The sequence below is a fragment of the Bidens hawaiensis genome, unplaced genomic scaffold (assembly GCF_021521415.1).
Source record: "Bidens hawaiensis isolate Kalapana, Puna unplaced genomic scaffold, B.hawaiensis_p1.1 tig00024809_1, whole genome shotgun sequence".
Taxonomy (NCBI): domain Eukaryota; kingdom Viridiplantae; phylum Streptophyta; class Magnoliopsida; order Asterales; family Asteraceae; genus Bidens; species Bidens hawaiensis.
The window spans coordinates 1-9,303 of NW_027493922.1; the positions used below are offsets into that span (position 1 = coordinate 1).

Consider the following 9,303-nt stretch of genomic DNA (forward strand, 5'->3'; position numbering starts at 1 on the left):
CAATTATAATTAAAAGTTACCACCGTTAAGTTTTATTTTATCAAACTTCATATTAAATTTCAGTTTCTACCTTGAGTTACTCCCACGCACTTCACCTAACATTCTGTCGGGCATTCGTGCACTGTTGGTGTCGACACATGAACCATCAGAATAAGCTACAAAATAGGTGCAATAATCAGCCAATGTCGACTGTCCGCCTGCGTTGACCAAGAATCAGAAAGTCAACTTTTAGGATTAAACCATATCATTCATTTAATAACATGACACGATTATACCTTTGTTAGCCTGAGGGAAATAACGGGCCCACTGAGGAAGGTCTCCACTATAATTTACAATTGGACAATAACCCTCGGCCTCCCGATTATATGTACACCCTGAAAACTGTGTGGTATTGCAATGATACGCACCTTTCCATAAATTGCAACGGTTGGTCACAAATTCAGTACCTTGATTTAGACCCCAATCAAGACGGTCTGCCATGCTGTAATTAGCTTCATACCAACCACTATCTTCTAATAAAGCTAGTGTCATTTTTGAAATTACAGATCGTGTATCAACCGAACCCGTCATTATTTCATTCATTAACAGTCTCTTCTCCCAGTGAGATCCTGATGCATATTATACAATTATGGAATTATCTCATGAACCTAAATTTCTTTTTGTTAAAATTTTCCTTTTAATGAAATGGATAGTTTAATGAACCTGATGTCCCACGCCCTCCACCGTCTTCTAATTCTAGACCCGTGAAATTCTCGGAAAATGCCTAACATGAAGTTTTCGAATATTATGTATTTTTATGTTTAAAATACTCGTACTTAAAGAATGTTGTTTAAATAAAATCAAGGTAATATAATACGTACCCCGTAATGATGGCGTGAATGCATGATAACGCGTGGAAGAACTACACGAGTCACCACCCTCCCAAGTTTTTCATCCATGGTTTCTTTAGTGACCTATATAAACAAAAAAACATTAATAATGGTTAAAACTTAACGCATCATAGTGCGGTAAAGTTTCTTAATTTTTTACATTGTTGCATCAATAACATGATGACCAACCTGACTACGTCGTCGTTTTCTCTCATCTCTAAAATGCGTGAAGGCGTGAGGGTCAAATCCAAGAACATGAATAACCTATAAAACATTTTAAAATGCTCAAATATTTTCAATATCCGTGTCAAATATTAAATAAATAGCAAAGATACTCACTTCATGTATAAGGGTAGCCGAAAGTAGCGTTTCTGCTTCCGCTGTCAAGTGACGTGGCGCAACATTCACGTGTCCTTTAAACAAACAAGTAACAGATTACCAATACGTTCATCCATCTTTGAAACACTTAAGGAAATAAAATAACTAAATACCAGCAATTGCACGACCCCATTGATCACGTTCACATGCTACGGCCCACGCCAGCGTATTACCCGTTGTGGGCCTCGTAGTCACCAAAAGAACCAAATCCGCATTTGCAACGCCCTCTGGAAAAACACAAAGAAACAAAAGTCAATGATCAGACTGAAAAAAGTCAATAAATAGAGTAACAAGTTACCTTCGACGTATTCACGTGGAAGCTGAACACCACCATCTTGTCCACAAGCAGAGTAACCACTTAACCTTAGGTTTCCTCTCACACGTTCAACCGCCAGAGCTCGTTTAAACCATTCAGCCGTCTGCCCTAAAGCCTGTTCACCACAATATATTAAAAAAATATCAAAATACAAAATTTATCATCAAAAGTTTAATAAAAACCTTGTGAAGCCGATGCCTTTTGTCATCCCCAGTTATATCATCCAACGTGCAGTTATACCAACAGTCACCAAATATTGGAGGATCTTTGTGCGGATTACATGTGGGCCCACCCGAATCAAAACCTCCCAGAGGCTCACCTAGCTGTCAAAATGAAAAAAAAAAAATCTTAATCAAGATTCTAATTTAACACGCTACAATCAGATTATTATTATTATGCTAAGCTCACCTTAACTATATCTCCAACATTCCTACAATCTCTATCGGTTGAATGACCGACAGCGTCATAATTCAAATAAATTCTTATGGGCAACTTCGCATTATTCAAAAACTTGATTTTGAAGTTTGTAACAACTCTCTTCCCCTTCGGTGAAGACCACCCGAGCTATGATAAACCTGTGGCGTAACCGAAAACACTTTGTTTCCCGGCCTTTTCCGCCTTTGTTCAATTATTTGATCATGAATGCACGAATGCGACTGAATAATTTCACCACCGTTTTCCGGTCTTCGTGGCCTATCCCCAAATTTCGCGTGACTGGTATCGAACAATACCAACACTAAAAGCACCTGTAAAGCAAGAGTATCATAAATCATAATTACGCCATTTACTAATTACTGAAAATTAGTCATGTTTTCATCAAGATATGAAATTGACACCTATAATTTATGATGTGACATTTAGTTATAATATTTATAAATCTTTACTAAATTAAGCTTTGAACCCTAATCTTGTTCTACACATATTCCTATTGTTTGATGTTGATATTATGTCAAATTAAGTGAAACATTATAACCCCAGAAACCCAAATTAACACATATACATGATTGAATAATTGAATTCAAGAAACTGAAAAAAGTTTCAATTTTTATGATTAATATATGAAATTATTAACTAAATAAAAAGATGTAAATTGACCTGAATAATCAGTAGCTCAGTCCACAGTTTCCTTCTAAAGAAACCAATGCATCTGGAATTAATAATAACAAAATCAAAAGAACAAATCTTGAACTCCATGAAACGAATTGAACAAACGCCGGAAAACTCATCGGATAATCAAATCTCCGGCGACCAGATCGGCGAAACCGCCATTAAAATTAGTGGGCATTAATTAAGAAATTGAAGAATTGGGTTTGTGGGTGTGAGCTGTTGTTATTAATATTTGATCAGTTGTAATTGAATTGAATTGAATTGAGATAATAATAATATTATTATTACAAAATAAAGGGTGAATGCCGTTGTTGTACAGAGTGGACTTGTTATTCGTCTTGAAAGACAGAATAATTACAAAATTAATTGAATAATTGGGTGGTTTATTTATTTCTTCAGAGAATTAATGTTTGTTTTGAGTGTGATGATTCGTAGACTGGGCGAATGGTGATTTGGGGAACTAGGGAAGAGAAGCCTAACATGAACAAGAATAATATAATAAGAATATCAATAAATATTTTTTTTTTCAATGAAAATTTATTTTGGGTGTATTAATATAGAAATTGTTTCTTCTATATCTATATCTATATCTATATATATACTATATATAATACATCATCAAATAAGGGCAATTGAAGACACCTTGATTTTAAGAGATTCACAAATTAATTAATTAACATATGGTATAATCTTTAATGTATCCAAGATTGGGACAAACTTATCAACAACTAAAAAAGGTTATTAAATAGTTATAACATTAACCCTTTCACTTTGCTTAACTTTTGTAAATTTTAAAATAATTACAATTATTATCCTTAATATTTTACTCTTATATGATTTTTATTTACATTTTTAACTCAACCGTCCTCATTATTTTTAACTATTAATAACTTTTTCATGTGCTAATATTTTTTTAAAGAAATTATACCATAAAAACGAGCATGTTTTTATTTTTAATTTGAGTATCATATTGTTATAATTTTTTCATTTAAAAAATATTATTTTACATAGAGGCGTTTGCTGTCTGGTTTTAATGGATTTTAAATTAAACCGTGGGTCAAACCGTTAGTAACCGGTTTTTGTCGTCGAAAACCGAAACGAACCTTTGAAAATTGAAAACGACCGGCCAAAAGTTAATGAAAAAAATCAATGGTGAAATCAAACCGATGATTGGTTTGAACGTTTTTCGGTTTCAAATCGAACAACGAACATCCATAAACTTGTTACATAATTACAAATGTATGTGTTTCCCGCTGCAACGCGCGAGCACCTGTCTAGTCTATACCGATACTATATATAAATCATGAATTAGGGACCTCTTAAATTTTAAGAGGTATCAAACTCATTGTTTTATATACAACACATAATGCATCAAAAATTTAAAAATTATGAGTAATTAAGTCTTTACCAACAATAACTTCATTCTTTCAAAATATACTTATAACTTTGGTCTACATTTTTTATAAGTTTAATAATAGTTACACATATGCCCTCTAATTTAAAACCAACTACCCCTCGACTTTTTAACGGCCATAACTTTTTCACACGTTAATATTTTTTCAAAAAAAAAATAAATCATAAAAACGAGCATTTTATTCTCTTTAATTTTGGTATAATATTGTTATAGTTTTTAGTTTTAAAAAGTTAGCATGTTACGCGCTTACCATGTAGAGTCAGGTAACAAGTCGAGTCGGGTGAGTTCGGGTCGTGCGAAATGACAATATGATCGGAATGATGTGTTTCCCGCTGCAACGCGCGAGCACCTGTCTAGTCTATACCTATACTATATATAAATCATGAATTAGGGACCTCTTAAATTTTAAGAGGTATCAAACTCATTGCTTTATATACAACACATAATGCATCAAAAATTTAAAAATTATGAGTAATTAAGTCTTTATCAACAATAACTTCATTCTTTCAAAATATACTTATAACTTTGGTATACATTTTTTATAAGTTTAATAATAGTTACACATATGCCCTCTAATTTAAAACCAACTACCCCGCGACTTTTTAACGGCCATAACTTTTTCACACGTTAATATTTTTTCAAAAAAAAAATAAATCATAAAAACGAGCATTTTATTCTCTTTAATTTGGGTATAATATTGTTATAGTTTTTAGTTTTAAAAAGTTAGCATGTTACGCGCTTACCATGTAGAGTCAGGTAACAAGTCGAGTCGGGTGAGTTCGGGTCGTGCGAAATGACAATATGATCGGAATGAGTCGATACAAAAAAAATGGTTATGGTTCGGGTTCGAGTAAAAATGGGCCAGGTCAGAACGTTGTCGAGTCAGAACGGGTTTGGGGCCAAAACGGGTTGGTTTAAAAAATGATTTATTTCAAATTACTGTATATTTCAAATTACTATATATTGGTTACGCATGTTTTAATGTCGGTAACGTGCATTCTCGTCCGGTTACGCGTGTTCAATCTTCGATTACACGTAACTGGCTTTGCAAGAGTTACGCGTCCAATTTTATGCTTTGTGCGTGCTGTCATCAGGTAACATATGTAACGATGCGGACTATGCGTTCAATTGCAACTTGCACGCGTCCCGCTGCATTACATGGGCACCCTGCTAGTTTGGTATAAAGTATATGAAGAGGTAGGTCCCAGCAGAGCCCAGTTGGACCCGCAAGACTCACCTTGAACAGGGACGTCTGCGCAAGGACCAACTGCTCCAGCAGGACCCACCATGCTCAAAGAACCTTACGCGCAGTACGCCAGCTGTACCCGCAGGGAAAGCCTCCCAATGGTGAAGTACCCCGCCTGTTCCCGCAGCTGCGGATACAAGCCGTCAGGGAAGGCTACCCGCACTAACAGCAAGGCTACACGCACAAGGCATTAGCTACTTCAGTAGTCACATGAAGGAATGAGCAAGGCGGGAATACTCCCGCCCAAGTGAGCCAGTCCGTATGCTTCTGGAAGGTCTTTCGTACTATACCTGCTAAGGTATGGGCGGAACAGACAAATTGACCAAAGCAGCCCATGAACCAATCACAGGGTGACATCTCACCGACAACAATACGAGGAGGAGCACCCTCTAGTACTGTTTGTCACTATTAGCCGCTGCCTACTCACCAACCCTTACGAGGGGACGTGCGCAGCCTACAGTTGGTGGAACAGTGCGTAGCCGGCAGTAAAGGAACAGTATACAGCCGACCCTTACTGTTGGCCGTAGCCTACTCACCAACCAGCATGGCCTGTGCGTAGTCCACTGTTGGTGGAACAGGAATACTATTCAGCCGGCTGTACCTTCTAGGAAACCTACCTTCGGCTATAAATACTCCAACACCTTGGAATGGTAAGGACATCATCTGATATCTCAATCTTTTCTAGCAATCTCTTAATATACACTTATATTCAGAGCAATCTAGTCTGATTCTCACGCCGGAGGGTGGTCACAAGGAGGAACCCCCCCCCTTCTCAGTGACGAGCTTACGGTGTCTGTTTTGCAGGTCTCCAGAAGAACAACCTTCTCTGCTGGACCTCATCCTCGTGGGAAACATTACTTAGCCCCCAGATTATCTATAATCTGTCTGTGGGTTCACTTAGTGTTTCTTCATTGGCGCCATCCGTGCATAAAAGCTAGAACTAATTTAGTTTTTTCAAAATTTCTGAGGAAATGGTTAACGTTACTCCGGTCCAAAGGCCTGTAACCGACCAAGAAACCCCGGTAAAAACCCCAGCAACTGGGGGGAACACCGGCGGTTATACAATCCTTACGAACACTACCCCGACTACCCAAGCCGGGGCAAGTGCAGTAAATATTCCACTGGGGTTCACCGATGCCCAGCTGGAAAAACGAACGAGGGTCCCTCGCCAAACACTAGATCAAGTGAAGGCGTGGGCCGAAGCACGTCAGAAAGAGTTCCAAGCTGAATTGGACGAACGCTTGCATTCAGTTCAACAGGCTGACGAATTCGGCAGTACTCGCCAACACCTCATTATGAACAGCGAGGGCGAGTACTCAGACGACGAGAGGGAGGAGTCCGATACCGACGCAAACCCTCGCCATAAGGCGAAAGGGAAGCGTAAGGAAACGGACTCCCAGCCGAAAAGGAATTTTGGGGAAGCCTTTAAACCAACAAATGCGGAGAGAAACCCGCGTGACTTCTCCAAAACCTTTAGGCCAACTGCTACAAATGCAGGAAAGTCAAAGTTCGCAAGGGACATTGCGGAAGCAATCGCCCCGAGAAGTGCCAAACAAATGTCCAACATTGGCACTTATGATGGTCTATCCGACCCAGACGACCATTTGAACAGGTTCATTGCGGGGGCTACCGTCACTAACTGGACGGAACCCACGTGGTGTTACATGTTCCAGATGACTCTGGTCGGAGCGGCTAGGGCATGGTTCGATCGTTTACCGGTCCACCACATATATGACTGGGCGGACTTTCAGAACAAGTTCAGCCAGCACTTCAGCCAACAGAGGAGGTACACTGAAGAACAGTGGACAACCCTCAACTGCGTGAGAGAGGAGGATGAATCTTTACTAGACTTCATCACCCGCTTCAACTCCAAAAAGCTAAGTCTCGGCAACATAAGTGAAGATCTGGTTCGCGCCGCTTTCATCCAAGGCGCCGAATACCCAGAGCTTATCCGCACATTGACGGGTAAGGATGGCATGCCATCAACATGGGATGCCATCATGACGGCGGCAAAACGCTTTGCCGAGACAGAAAAGCAACTGGGAAGGGATCTTCCCCAGAGTACACACCTCTACACGCAGAGGACAAGAGAGAACAATGTTCGGATCGCCCGGCAGAACAAAAAGAGGAAGCTAGGTATCTGGCAGTCAAGGGTAAACTTTGACACCTCATCCAGCTCTCACCCTCTTGTGGGCGGAAGAAACCATACACACCCTTCAAGCCAAAAGCACCGGTGGACGCCACTCACCAAAAGCGTCACGGAGATATTTGCCACTGAAAAGCTACCGTGGCCAAAAGCTCCAGTGATCCGGCACCGACCTAATGCGGATCAAAGCAAATCCTGTGACTTCCACGGGACAAAAGATCATGCTACGGAAGAGTGTACATCCTTGAAGGATATTGTAGAAGCATTCGTCAAGGATGGAAGACTGTCACACCTGGTGGCATCAATCAAGAAGGGTGGAAGGAATGACAACCGGTACCGAGGCAACGGACGAAAGCCCGTTGATATCAGCATCAACATGGTTCATGGTAACATCAGAGGAAGAAAAAGGCGAACGCCAGAACCATGTGCGTGGAAGGAAGCTGAGGTGCGCTTCCCACGAGTGCCAAGAGGACCCAGCAAAGAAGGTCCTATCGTCATTAAAAGCCAGCTGGGGCACTACATCACCTCCCGCACTCTTGCTGACAACGGCGCCTCGTCAACGGTAAAGTACAGGCAGTTCTTCGACAAGCTAGATGACGAAGACAAGGAACGCCTGGAAACGATCTGCGCTTCAATGGAAGGGTTTGATGGCAGCACAAACACCCCCCTGGGTATCCTATCTTTCCCCGTCACTCTTACGGATGGGAAACACTCCCGCACAGAAGAGGTGGACTTCGTCGTGATGAGGAAGCCACACCACACATACGACATTCTCTTCGGGAGAGACGGGATGGCAAGATTCAACGCCGTGGTATCCTCAGTCCACGGCATGATGGGATGGCCAACAGCTGAGGGTGTAGCGATGATCACCGGCATTCCCCAGGTATGCATCGCATCTGTCTCATCTAAACCCAAACCAAAGATGGCTAAACCAACCATCACCGAGCCAGAAAAATGGGCCTTCAATGGCAAGTACCCAGACCAGGCCGTCACCATTGGCCCGACAATTGTTGATCCCACACGCACCTTACTCAAGCGCCTATTACAAAAAAATGCTGACATCTTCGCGTGGACACCAGCCGACATGACTGGTGTGCCCCGAAGTAAGGCAGAGCATAAGCTCAAATGCGATCCGGCTGTTACGCCGATCGTACAAAAGCGCAGAGTAATGGGGCCAGAACAAACTAACGCGTGTAGAACCCAAGTCAAGGAACTCCTTGACGCAGGCATCATACGCGTTAGTAAATATCAAACTTGGGTTGCAAATCCCGTTATGGTACCGAAGAATAACAAACAATGGCGCATGTGCATAGATTTCAAGGACTTGAATAAAGCATGCCCCAAAGATTGTTATCCGTTACCCGAAATTGATCTTAAGGTGAACTCGTTGGCACCGTTCCGCCTTAAATGCTTCCTGGATGCGTATAAGGGGTACCATCAAATACACATGGCCGTTGATGATCAGGACAAAACCGCTTTTCGGACGCCCGATGGCACATTTTGTTATCAAATGATGCCATTCGGACTTAAGAATGCCGGGTCCACATACCAACGCCTGATGGACAACCAGTTTCATGCCCAAATTGGGAGGAACTTGGAAGTCTACATGGATGACTTGGTCATCAAAAGCCCTGACCCCGAAGTGATGTTGAAAGACATCGAGGAAACTTTCAACACGCTCAGGAAGATAAACATGAAGCTCAACCCGAGCAAATGTGCCTTTGGAATGGAAGAAGGGAAGTTCTTAGGGGTCATCGTCACTAAAGATGGCTTCAGAGCGAACCCTGAAAAGGTCGAAGCCATTATCAAAATGGAATCACCTACTAC

At 41.1% G+C, this 9,303-nt stretch overlaps 1 pseudogene across 1 annotated transcript; it reads right to left on the reverse strand.

Annotated features, from left to right (window-relative positions):
* Positions 1–31: 31 nt before the first annotated feature.
* On the reverse strand, positions 32–3,090 carry LOC143569962 (uncharacterized; annotated as a pseudogene). The gene is made up of 11 exons (XR_013141832.1): positions 2,659–3,090; positions 1,972–2,309; positions 1,746–1,886; positions 1,546–1,678; positions 1,361–1,474; positions 1,209–1,282; positions 1,059–1,133; positions 861–953; positions 703–763; positions 276–608; positions 32–197 (listed from the first exon to the last, which is right to left on the reverse strand). The product of XR_013141832.1 is annotated as an uncharacterized LOC143569962 (transcript).
* Positions 3,091–9,303: the final 6,213 nt, after the last annotated feature.